The sequence below is a fragment of the Athene cunicularia genome (genome assembly GCF_003259725.1).
Source record: "Athene cunicularia isolate RWA chromosome 15 unlocalized genomic scaffold, athCun1 chr15_part1, whole genome shotgun sequence".
NCBI classification, from domain to species: domain Eukaryota; kingdom Metazoa; phylum Chordata; class Aves; order Strigiformes; family Strigidae; genus Athene; species Athene cunicularia.
Window position 1 is genome coordinate 5140526 of NW_020799121.1, and position 13366 is coordinate 5153891.

Sequence of the window (13366 nt, forward strand, 5' to 3'; positions counted from 1 at the left end):
CGGTGCGGGCGGCCGCGGCGCCCCGCTGGGGCATCCCGAGCCCGGCGGTGGGCGGCTCGACTTCCCTCGCGGTGTTCGCGGCCGCCCCGGTCCCTCTGCTGCCTCTCCCGCGAGTTTTAAAAGTGGCCGCCCGCTGGCCTCTCGGTACGGCCTGACCCCTGCCCCGAGATGGGCTCGGTTTTGCCTTGCCGCCGCTTCCCCCCACCGTGGCTCCGGCGGCTTTTCCGCCGTGGAGCCGCTGCCCCTCTCACCGGGCTGACTCCCAACTGTCAGTCCCCGACACACCCCAGCGCTCCGAGAGGTTTGCTCCACGGATCTTCCTTCAAACATCAGGAGCTGGACTTTGCCCCCCCGCGCCCAGCCCTCCTCTTAGCCCTCCAACTAGTATTTGTGCTGGATGATAAAGCAGCGATTCCCCGGGAGCACCCCGCAGCCCCCGAACTTCTTTGCGGCGTTGAACTAAAGAGTTTTCCACGCGCTTCACAACCACGCTGAGGGGAAGAGGGCAGGGACTGAATAGATGGCACTAAACCTGTGCATAACCTTAGCCCGTTCCTTCGCCCCCACCCTGCCTCATCGGGCCAAGCGACAGCAGCAGGGTGTCAGCCGTGTCCCCTCTGCTGTGCCCTGGGACCCTGCGAGTGTGTCCGCGGGGCCCAGCGCCTCGGGGGCGAGGGCGGGCAGAGGGAAGGGGAACCGCCTGCGAGGTGCCGGTTGTCTCCAGAGCTGCTGGGGGACGTGTGAGGAGGTTTGTGCCCCGGCGGGCAGGGCTGTGGGGTGACCTGCCCTCGGGGAGGTGCAGGCGGCCTGTCCTGGACAGCGCGTTCCGCCGTGGGCTGCCCTCGCAGGGGATGCTCCCCGGAGGAGATTTCTCTGCATGGTTGGTGTCATGGTCTAAGAGCCACCGAGAAGCACCACAGTTGTTTAAATGCTCCTGTATGTCCTGGCGCGCTGTGAGCTTGGAGTAAGTTTTGAGTGTGGATATCGCAGGCTTTGCTACAGCTTGAAACTAGTAAAGGAGGGTGAGCACCCTCTTCAAAACTGCCTGGGGCAGAAGGCCCGCAGAGGGGGCAGGAAGGGTTAATTTAAAGAGAACAACATGACTCACTTAGTAAATAGCAGTTAATAGAATTGCCATAACTACTTAAAATTATTTTCCTAAACAGATGGTCAACTATTAGATAACTCGATCTTTGGATGTATTTGTTTTCGGGTTTCTTATCTGGCTCGTAAGTCTCAGACTTCTGTAACTCAAGAACTGTAGTAATTGATAAATTCATTCTTCTGCACAAGAGAAACTAACAGAGAGAATGAAAGCATGGCCAGCTCCTGCTGTTAGAGATACCCCCCAGAGCATACTGCCCAAGTGAAGTACAAAAAGATTAGATAAAGTGACCAATGGGGATGTGAGAAATATTTCAATTGAATTAAATCTGTGGAAGAAATAACTTATTTTGAATCTCAATAAAAAAGTCGATATAAATGTAATCACATATCTCAAAATTACTATAAAAATGAAATCCTGTCTAATGTGCCAAATGGATTAAATTCTGAATTAACAAGGAAAGCTATGGGCCTCTGAATTTGTAGAGAAAACACGTGCTGCGTACAAACTGCAAACATGTATGTGTATATATAAAATAAAATGACCTATTCCAGGGTGTGGGGAAAAAAACAAGGCAAACAGTTCTTTTTTTAATGTTCAGGTGATAAGTTATGTTATTTAGACATGTTCCTAATTTGTCCTCCTTTCCATATGCATTTTTATACCCCCAAAAAAATAGAATCAGCATCACCCTGTGCCAGGTCAGGGGATGTCAGCCCAGTAATGATGGTTTTAGCCTCTGTCCTTATATCAGCGGGTGCAAAAGGCACTAAAAGTCTGAGCTGAAAAGTCTCCTGCCAGGTCTTCTGTGTTTGCATTTCTATTTTTGCTGATATTTTAATAGGATGTTTCCATAAGGGCTTCTGGCACTATTGCGTTTGGATGTAATCAACTTCTGAAAGCTATTCATCTTTTTTGTTTAATCTTCAATAATGGATTTTATGTAGAGCCATGTGGTTAAGCCCTTTTGAGAACTACTGGGAAAAGCTCCGTCCAGCAGGAGGTTTGGAGGGACTGTTTTGAACCTTAACTCTTCCTTCCAGCTGTGTTTCTGTGAAGGATCGGGGCTGGCTGGACAAGTACATCCCCTTCGGTCCTGAGCCTGCAGCTTTTCTCTCTGGTGTGGAGGGAAAATCTTCCCCTTTACCACTTCCTTTCTGCCTGGGTGACTGATGGCTGTATGATTTCTTAACTATATAGGAAGCTTAAGGCTTCACAGATTTTCCACCAAAACATTTATTTTCACTATATTTCAGCTCTTCGCTTCGGCTTGACATTTCCGCCCACATTTTCACACGTGAGATGGGACAAGGCTCAGTGTGGCTAAGCTCTCTAGAAGTTCTGCGCAGTTGAGTGAGGTGTTTTCCATTCAGAGGCTGCTATCAGCATCTCTCTTGGTGTCCTGCAAAGTTTGTCCTTGTCTTCAGCTTAAACAGATTTCAGCTCTTCTTGTTCACTCTCTCCATCTGATCAGGGTGGTGAGTAACTCCCTAGGACCTTCTTCATTGTGTGCTTTCCATCTGGAAATGGAGACAGGCTATTAAAGCTTTCTTTTTTGTTGGACTCTAAACTAAAAACCAAAAGATCTTAAGCTGCGTGTCAAGGAATCAGGGAGGATTCTCTCAAGTCAATGGAGAGTTACTCCCTTTCATCAGAGTCTGGTATTTAAGCTTTTTTGCCTCATGGATCACCTTCAGATTTTGCATCAGTGCACCTGAACAGCCTCGGTGAAGCTACCTGAGCACAACAGCACCAATTCCTTGTGTCTCTGCTCATTTTAGAAAGGCAGGGAAGGCTGCCTACTTAATGAAATGTTCGTGTAGCTGAATATTGAGGGTTAGTCTGTTAGGGGTGAAGAACCAGCAGCATTCTGCCTTGGGCGGGCAAGAGGATCTGGACAGATACACAGAAGGTGGTTTAACCTCTGAGGCTTCAATGTCCTCTATAGAATTGGAAGATGTATCTCCCCTCACAAAGGTCGCATCTGTGTCAGGAGTAATTATTGGTTGTATTGCACTTTTTTTTTTTTCCTGAAGTAAATCTCTGTAGATCAGAATAGACAGATGGCACATACAACTCTCAATTATGGAAAATATCCTTAGGAGGTACTTCGAGGTCATCTAATCCATGCCTCTGCCCAAAGGCAGGATCAGCTGTGCTTTTGCCATTCCTGACAGCTATTTCTCCATCCTGCTGCTAAAGATCTGCGGTGGAGGAGGTTACTTGCTTTCCTGGCGTGCAGGAAACACCCTGATGTCCAGCTTAAACCTTCTTTGCTGTAACTCATTTCTCATTCTGACCACAGTGGGCAACCCACAGAGGATCAGCAAAGAGTATTTAGAAGTGCTTCAGAAAGCTGGTAAATGTGAGTGAATAAAGGTGTGATCTCTCTCACTCCTCAAGCTGTGTTCTGGAAGGAGCAAATCCTACGAAGCCTGACTACCTTGTGCCTGGAATGGCTGGAGATCCGCAGTAGCATGGGAGGGACTGGGTAGGTAAAGCTGCGCTACAGCTCCCTGTGGTGATGCAGTTGCAGAGTTAGGGCGAGTTGTTTGGATAAACACACAGCGATGAGGTTATGAAAAGAGCCGAAGAGCCACTAAGTGCTCAGGAGAGTTCAGAGAAAAGCCAAATGCCACGAGATGGCTTCTGGAAATCTGAACGTGTTCAGGGTGATCACTGCTGTTAGGCAAAAGCATTAACCGTGCTGTGGCATGTGTTTGAGTGCAAGCCTTGTCCCTTCCCGTTCGGACGCCTGGGGCTTGATATGGGTGCTATAAACAGACATCTAGTGCTATGTGAGACATCGCCATGGGGCTGGCAGAGAAAAGGACAGGACCTGAGGGAGGCGTGTGCCTTCCTACAGTGACAGCAGAGGCTCAGGTGATAGCTTAGGGCACTTTAGACCTCATCATTCACTTATATTTAAGCAACTAACTCAAACCTTATCAGTTCAGTTTATGACTTGTTCTGGAGAAAGGATGCTTTTCATCATGGGGCCTGTTGGTTGATCATTAAAACCAAAAATTACCAGGTAGCATGAAATACAATGTATCTTATGTAAAGCATATGCAAATGCCATTGTAGAAAATAATGAAGAGCAGGTATACTGGAGCCTCCTTGCCCACAAAGCAGCAATAAATCTAGTGCCAGGAAGGCCACACTTGAAATTTTATGTAGTTTTGAGTCTCTAGCTGATGGGTTGGGGGTTTTTTTGCTGTTTCTTTTGTGGTTTTTCTTTTTTTTTTTTTTAAAAAAAAAAGTCACACATTTCAAGCCCATATAGGTTTGTTACAACTACAGTTGTGGTAGTGGAAGGCAGGGTTTGAAAAGAAATGACAGCTACAAGACAAATTGTATTTATCTTGGGTGGTAAGTCAGGGGTTGCATGCAGTAGGTTTATCACTATCTGATAGGTATCAAGATAAAGTCCAGGTGTTACACAGGGATGTGGAAAGACCTGAAACAAGAATAAAGAATACTTTACATAGCATTTTTAGGGAACATTTGCAAACAATGCATCTAGGAGAATGGAGAAGTTAGCGGGGAGTGAAACCTCTTGCAGGGATGGTTTGAGCCAGGGACAGGGGGAGGGAAAGGCATACAGAGGATGAGGGAATCTTCCTGTCCCTCTCTGATACAAGGAGAGGAAAGGGGGGTTTTCCTGGAGCTTTGGAGACGTGACAAATGACATGCTGGGCTCCTGTCTGTAAGTTGATTAGCATTTGGGATTGCATTCAAATTCAGGGTGGAAGGCACTCAGGCATTCTCAGGAGGCCTCTAGTGCTCACAGATTGGGGCTGTTTTATCTGCCTGCTAGCAGAGATACAGCATTCTCTATCTCCCTGTCCCCTGTGTTTATCCCAGGTGACGCTCACAGCGGCAGTTGTGGCTCCTTGTTCAGCAGCTCTTCAAGGAGGGCAGGAGAGGGATCGTTCACTGGTGGAGCCGTTCGAAGCTCAGCTGAGACCAGGCCGGCTGGGGGTCACGTCTGCCTATCTCCCGGGGCAGAGTCCCTCGTGCTTTTGAGTAAGTAATGCTCTTGAACAGAGGGAAGTGTAATTTGGTCTCATTCTGCTCTTTTAATGCGTCCCTTTGGTAGTGGTGAGGTTTGCACTGTTTTCCCTGTTAGAGGTTTCTTTCCTCATTTAGTATTCAGATCTCAGGGTCTCTCCCATTTTTCTCCTGGTTTTGCTTCTTTGGAAATATTTTGGTTTGGTTTTAGACTACTGTGTTCTCCTCTTGCTTCTTGTCTCCCCTTTTTCCCCCCTTTATTTTTCCTTCCTAAGGGTACATAAGTGTTTCTGTTCTCTTTGCCTGTTCTGTAACACTGACCTATTACCCACATCCCACTTCTTGTACTGGGAAAGTCCTCTACAAACTGACATATCATTTTGGTTGTTGAGGTTTCTCCAGAATAGGATTGTCAGATCCTGGTATGAATCAGTTGTTGAGGCTAAGGAGTTAAGGAATGTAGGCTGTTAAATATCATATTCTGTGGTGATAACAACTTTGGTTGCAGTATGGGATCCATATAATGGGCATGAACTGGGATTTTCCACAGGAAACATTTCCCAGGATAAAAGACATCTAAGAGGTATGTGGCTCTTTACAGTCTTCAGAAGAGAGGCACGTGATTGAAACTGATTTGAATAATTACAGTTTCCACATACGTCTGATCCACAGATCAGTGCCCAGGTTCAATGGGACGATGGAAAATATTAACATCACACTGACTTGGGCTGGCACCAGCACCATTACAGTTCCTGGAGCATGTGTGGGGAAGCACGGGGACTTTTAAAATTTTCTTAAATGTTCTGCAGCCCAGATTTTGGGGGAAAAAAAAAAACCAAACTGTGCTAATGGCCATTTAGTCAGGGATTCCTTAAAATACCCTCTTTCCAAAAAGTGCTTCCCTCCTAGAAATCAGGCCTCTTTAGCTAGACCTGTTAGAACTGAGGCATCTAACTTTGTCAAACACCTAAAAGCATTAATCTCTTGGTTTATGTCATCTTACGTCTTGCTAAATGCTGATCCAAACTCTGCTTAACCATTATGATTCATTTAGGGTTATAACATGCATAGACATCAAGGATTCTGGTGGATTTGATGTAGTTATGTGATTCTTTCTCTCTGGTACGACTGTAGGGGGTCAGCTCTTGCAGGATATAGAAAGGTAAGAAGCTGGATTTGTGGGCTGAAGACTGGAAAGAGGATTCACTGACAGTTTTTGTTGTCTTTCCTACCCCGTTCCTAAAGGGAAATCTTTCTTTCCCTCCGTGTAGCCACAGATCAGCATAGCTGTATGATTACAGCAGGCGAGAGATGGACACTGTCTAATTGGGAGAAACCATCCTAAAGTCTTGGGGATGTCTGTGCTGGACACCTCCCTGGGATCTGTCTCTGCTTGAGTAACATCTTTTGCATTTGGAGTCAAATGCCACAGTCCTTAAGGAATTTGCCTTGGGAGTCTTTTTATCCTTGTTCAGCAAGGTGTGAGGATCATGGTTGTCATACATTTGAGAAATGATTGCAGGTTTCTTTACAGCTGGAGCATTTAATGATCTCTTATTGTGCAGAAACTGTAAAATATCCTAAATTTCCATAGGAGAAAGGGGCCACTTCCCAAGCATGGTGGAAATGTCTCTGTTGCGGTGGGATATTGCTGCTGCTCTCCTTGCCTTTCTGCTCCCTCTAGACAAGCATGCTGAGTTATAAACAGCTAGCAAGGCCAGTTAAATGTTTTCTAAAGTGATTTATGAATGGCTACTGCTTCTCCAGTGCAGTGGTTTGATGTAGAAGGAGAGAAACTGATGACTAGAAATGTCATTTTCATCAGCAGCTGCGTGCTCTCTTCATCCCACGCCATCGGTGTCTCTGGCCGGAGCAGTCAGGGGAGGAAGTGGGCAGAGGTAACAGACTGGTACTTGTAAGCGGATGTGCTTTTACCACAGTGCAAGGACTTAAGAAATGAAGGAAGGGCTTCGTTAGAGTTCTCAGAGCACCAGCTAAACACTGCGACTTTGGGATCAGTAAGCAGTAACAATGGAGAGTTCTTAATGAATCAGATTATAATCAAGGAGTTTTTTTTTAAAAAAAAAAAAAGTCCCTTTGAGCACCTCCAGAAAGGCCTGTATTGATTGGCATGACTGACTGTGATAGTGAAAATGCAAGTCACTTTGCAAAAGTAACAGAAGTATGGTGCAAGTCGTAGCAAAGAGAAGAGGGAGGGACAAAGTAAGGGCATGTGGCCTTACGACATCATCAGAGCGTCAACTCCTTATCCACAGGGGGTGGCAGAGTTCTAAAAATGTCTTAAATAGCTTTGAGACTGAGACAGAAACACTATTGGAATGATGAGGCGTGACACAGAGCAAATAACCATTAGCAAGTCAGGGTAAGTACCTTAAAAAATGGAAGAGGGAAAGTTGCTGGAAACAAACTAAGGAGACAGAAAATGTGTTATTGTGGCTTTTGCCTGCTTTTGGGATGAACACACACCACAGCATTGTCACTCTAGAGGGTTTTTCACTGATAGCTGATTGACAAACCGAGGTGAAATGGTTTGGGTAAAGCCTACTGGTGCAGAGCCCAGGGGTGCAAGGGGCCGGGAAGCACCCTGGGGCATGGGGGGAAATAGAGGTTCTTGCGTTGGCCAAAATTGGGCGGTATTGCAGGGCACGGGGAGCACGTGGTCGATCCCTGTGACTGAGCCTGCAGTGAACAGCCCGTACGGAGCCAAGGGCAGTCAGTGAGGTGGGCTGCACAGGGGCGGAGGATGGGGGAGCTCTGGGGGTGTTGGGACAGGCTTGTGGAGCTCGGGCTGAGTGCTGCTGCTGTGTCACTGCTTAAACTGATAAGAGGAGGGAGCAAGCTGAGGAGGAAGGATGTGATGAGCTGTGTTAGCAACCCAGTGGAGGCTTGACTGCTTTTCATCCTGTGGGTGGGTATGAGTCAAACCACTTGGGTGGTAATGGGAGCTTCATGTAATAACCCTCTCTCAGAGGGGTCAGCATATGAGCTGCGGATGAGCTAATGCAGTGAGACAGCTTTGCTTTGGCTCAGAGGCAGGTAGAATTTGCTCATCTTTGTTCAAGTCATACAGTGCCTTCATCAGGATAGGGAAGGACAGCTGGGGAATAATTTTAAATTACATAGAGATGGGAAGATACATATTCCTTCAGCTGTAGACAATAGGATGTTGGTTGCCTGGTTCAGCAGCACTCCCTGCACTGGAGCAGAGAGAGTTCTCGTTTCACTGGCAGAGCTTACGCACACACTACTTGCACCCTGCAGAAGGATGGTGCTCGGAGGAGAGGAGCAGGGCCTGTTGTTAGAGGAGGCAAATAGGGTTTGGGAACGACTGGATAAAAATGCAGGAAAATGAACAGATGTACCCGATTCTCAGCGGCCTGTCTGGAAATTTCACATAGAAATGGGAGGTGAAGTCACATCTGGAGAGAAGTCTAGTGCCTGATTTTAAAATATACTAGAATGGATGCATTAGCAATATGATAAATATTTTCAGGGCAAATTCCTCCCTAGCTTTTATTCCTCAGTGGGTTACCTCTTCTTGATATCCTGTTTCCTCATTTCTCTTATTTTGTTCTTGAAGGAAATGCTCCTTATGTATGAACACAGCTGGCTTTAGTAGGGCTGTGGGGAGGCAAAGTTTTCTTTTGAGTTCTTCCCTCACACAGGAAAGGAAAACTGGCTCCTCAGAGACATTGTGGATGATATTGGCAGTAGTAACTTGTTTCTGGCCATGGTACATGGTTTTAATTATGCTTTTTTACATGTCTGTCTTATAAAAGCTAATCCAAATGTTTTTGGGTTTTTGGTTTTTTTTTTGGAAATGCCACTGTAGGTAAATCAACATCATCAATCCTGGCTACAAATGGTCTGCTCCAAAATCCAACATGTTTCGTGCCTTTTGGCAATATATCATGATGCCTGCTGCCCAGTGAGACTTTACTCTAGTGAGCACAGGGGAGTCTTTTCCCTTTTGTTTGTTTGTTTGATCTGGCTTATTTAACTGCTGGTCATTCAGCCTTACTTAGTTTTGCCCTCCCTGGCTTTTTGTGACCATTAGAATGGGAATAATTACTGTGAGGTTTTTTTCTTGCTTTTAAACATTTATAACATCCACTTAGGAAAAAAAAATGTTCAAATGCGTTCTGTTCTAGTCTTCTCTTCCGCTACTGCAATAAAAATTAATCTACTTCTAGCACTTGGAGGGCAGGAGGCAAAGCTGAAATAGTGGGTTTGGATTAGCCATTCCTATTAGCCAGCCCATCTGTGTTACGACCTTTTCTTGTTGTTCAGTGGGGTTACACTTCTTGGGTGTTTTTGTTTTGTGATTTTTGTATGGGGTATAAACAGGAGGAGAAGAAAGACACGGGACAGGCTTGAAGGATAGGATTTTATTATGCTTTTTGTTGCTGTCACTGCAATGGTATGGGTGTTTTGAGTAATCCTCTAGTCAATAAAGACTTTACACCCAGATTCACCATGCTTGTTCTTGCTATGAGCACAGCCTTCTTTTTTGGCCTCGACTGCAGCAGAGATGGAAATATAAAGCAGAAATATTGTCCCTCTTTTCCATTTCTGAACTGACAGACAAAGATCAGGGGCAGTACAGAACTTTGAAGAGACATTTCTTTTGCCTGAAGCTTTTAAATATTGGAGAGCTGCAGCATTCCTATAGGAGGAGATTAGACCAGGTTTAGCAAAGCTGAAGCCCTCATTTTACTCAGCATTTCTGGAGAATTTGCAAAGCCAGTCCAGGAACCTTGTTACCCCACTGTAGGGTTTACACTGGAAGAAGACTTCACTCCCCAAATGGAGACAAGCTCTGTGCTTCAAAAGATCCTCGGCCCTGCATTTTTTGCAGTCAGGGCGTCAGGGGCTCAGATGATGTTTTGGATAAAGTCTGAAAATGATCCTCTGGAAGGGTCAGACTGCCATGTGGAGCCCCTGGATAGAACAAGGCTTTCCAGACATCACCATGTTCTGCACTCATATGGGTGTCCACAGAGGCAGATGTGCAGGACACTGGGCATCTGTAACTCCGGGGGAGGTTGAGGGAAACTGCAAGTGCTCCAGGTACCTGAAAAGCAAGAGCATGGTGTGCTGATAATTTTGCCTGCTTTGTTTCACTTGTATCCTTTGTTAACAAAGAGCAGTCTAGAGGGAAATAGTCTATTATTAATATTTAATTTCCTCCTATTACTGTAAGCAGATGACCTAAAAGATCATTTAGCCAGCAGCCAATAATAAAGCAAATAGGGGAACCAGAAGAAATGTGTCTGAGATGGGTGATGCCTCATTTCTCTCTCCTGCCTTGCCCAGCCACATCTCTTCATCCCTCAATAGGAGGCAGGAGCGAGGATGCGCTCTGACAGCTCCAAGTGCACTGGCTTCACGTGAGCAGTCAGGGGCATGGGGAGGCTGCTCCATGTGAAGTATATATAAAATACCAAACTTCAGAAAGGAAAGCATGGAGCAACGCAGAAAAGTGCTACTGCTGCCTTCCCTATCATTCTCCCTGAAAGGACAGTTGTTTTCATTACGTTTTACAGCCTGAGTTGTTTTGCAAATTTGTGTACTGCCTGTGAGCACATTGGCTCGTTTATTGTGACTTGATCCTGTAAGAAATGGAGAGAGACAAGATTTCTTAAGAGTCTTTGATTTTAAAGATAGGGAGATTCTCTTAGAGCTGAAGGGGTTTCAAAGAGAGGATAAAAACTTGACAAGCATCTGCCCCTCCAGGCTTTAGAAAGTAGGAAACAAATGATTTAGCAGCACCAATTTTTCTGTGTACAGCCGTGTGTGAATCCAGGGGTTTTCCCTAAGGGAGTTAGGCAATCTGTACACGGCTGGTACCTGGAATGGGTCATGTTGTCAAAAGGAGATGCTAGATTCTGATCTGTGGAATGAGCTTTGATGAAGACTCCCCCGAGGCCTTGCAAGCTGCCTGCTGCCTTGCTTACTCCATCCTGAAGCAGATAAGGAGAAACCAATCCTCTCCGGAGCCCGGGGAAGCTGCAGCCTGTCACCTACGTGCCCATAGACTGTTGTGGGTGCCCGGAGGGCTGCTGATCCTCTGGAGATGTTGCTAATATCTGAGAGTAGCTGTCAAACTGAAGTGTCACAGGCATTGTCATATATGTCATCCTGGCACATGGAGTAGAGGGAGCATATTCCCACTACCAGTGTGACAGAGTATGGGCAACCAAAACCAGGATGCCTGAACTCAGCCTGAAGGGGCGAAGAGCAGAAATTGAGCTTGTTTGACGTGGGTGATTTGAACCAAGCAGTGGCCAAGGGCTCACCTTGATGCATTTGGCACTCAGGAGAGTGAAGGGGCAACACCTTAGTCCAAAGCCAACTGGAGATGCCAAACAAAAGCTTGCTTAGGCTTTAGTGGTGAATTGCCTCATGGGAACATGCTGTTCAGAAACTTTATTGAATTTTCAAGGAGCAGTTTTTCATTGGGGCTGAAATACAAGAGAGAACAGAGTGTTCCAAGTCACTATAAACGAGCAGAGCAACAGCTGTACAGGTTTGTGAGTGGCAAAAAAGGTTTATTTAATAATGGGGAAAAGGCCGGAACATAGCCCAGGGTATCAAGACGGAATTAATCCAATTAACAAGATAAAACACAGGCTTAAGAAGAAATACTAATTGTAGCTGTCCAGCAGGTTGTATGATACAGGTTATTTTTCTTAAGTTTCAAGAAGCTTGCAATATTGATCCCTCAAGGGCCTGAGATGTTAAATATACACTTCCCTGGTGAGTAAAGCAGGTTGTTAATTAATTTTGTCTTGTCAGACCTGGTTGCTGAGCTTTTGGGTCTTCCATGAAGTAGATGATTCTGTAATAAATCCTGTATTGCCTCTGGATATATGTCTTCTTCTCTAGGTGGTCTGTATTTCATTTTGTCCCTGTGCAGTAAATTCTTAGCTGTATGAGCAGACTGAGTCTGTTCTTGTTTTAAAGCAAGTTGCAAATACTTCTACAATTAAAGACTTGTCATGGTGTTAGGTGAAGGCTATAGCAGGCTTACACTGCAAGAGATGAATGAGGTGAAATGGGTGAGTTCAGGTTGAACACGGGAACCTCCCAGGTTGTGGCACCTTCTGTTAGCAGCAGGTGAGGCCTCTGATGTGCTGGGGTTTTGTGGCTAAGTGCTTTTTTTAATGTCAGTCAATGCAGAAGCACTGGTGCTGAAGCAGACACAAAATGTTGTTTTGTCATGGTTGGGACACCTGCTCAGCTCTGGTTATTTCTTTTCTGAGAAGATGTGCTGGCTCTGCAGAACTCCCTTCAGTGTTTTCTGGCCCGTCTGAGAGCAGAGGGTGGAAGGACATGTTGTCCTCTTCTGGACATAATATCTCATGGATTGCTTTGGAATAAATGGTTAGGGCTTGGATTGAAGAGTCAGGCCACTGTTCGTGAAGGGGGATAAGGAAGAAGGGACTAAACAAATTCAGAAATAAAAAATTCAAATTTAACATCAGACCATGGAACAGTTGAAGTAGAAGGTTAAAAGCTCTGTTGTGTCAGAAAGCAGTATGTGATGTGGTCATTAAACTTCAGACTCCAGCATCGTGGTTTTTCAGGATACATGCAGAGCTGTAGGCAATTCCAGCTTTGTCTTTGTGCGGAAGAATTAGTATGTGGGGGACCTCCGCAGCGTAGGTTTGTTACTTCTGTCCAAGTCCTGTTGGAATAGGAGTTTGAGATGAGCCATTGAAAAAGTCAGGTGAAACGAAATGCATCTGTGATTAATATGAATTCGTAATACTACAAAAGGAAGTTCTGAAATGGGGAAGAATATCCCAGTAATTTCGCTTTGATCCTCTTCACTGAGGTGTATGTGGTATGAATATGAGGTGCAAGAGCAACATAGCAGGACTTTGAATCCTCTCAGCATCAGGATTAACCTGACAGTTCCTAAGCTGGCTCCTTCCAAAACATGGTTTCTTCAGGCCTTTTTGACTTCATCTCAGAGTAGCTTGTGGGGGTGTTTATGGTGGTTTTATTTTACATAGCAGCAGTTTTAGCCCAAATATGTCACAGTAATTTGTTAAATTTTTTTAACTTGTCCTGACACTGGAGTTTGGTCACAAGCTTGACCTGCATGGGAACGTGTGAGCATGTTAGGACATGGGGGCATGCACGCTCCCTTCTCTGCTGCCAGATTTTCACCCCGTCGCTGTCTCTGCTGCAGTGATGCCAAGGGATGTGGGAGCTTGC

The 13366-nt window shown here is 45.6% G+C and overlaps 1 protein-coding gene across 3 annotated transcripts in view; it reads left to right on the plus strand.

Annotated features, from left to right (window-relative positions):
* The window catches only part of ADORA2A (adenosine A2a receptor), a 29930-nt gene that overhangs the window by 213 nt on the left and 16351 nt on the right, over positions 1-13366 (plus strand). For 2 of the 3 annotated variants that reach the window (XM_026859947.1, XM_026859949.1), the window contains exons 1-2: positions 2485-2583; positions 4973-5134. The exons of the other annotated variant lie outside the window; for it this stretch is intronic. The gene's annotated coding sequence lies outside the window, so the exon portion shown is untranslated. Of the gene's footprint in view, positions 1-2484; positions 2584-4972; positions 5135-13366 lie in introns of those variants that run through there. 3 annotated transcript variants of the gene reach the window in all.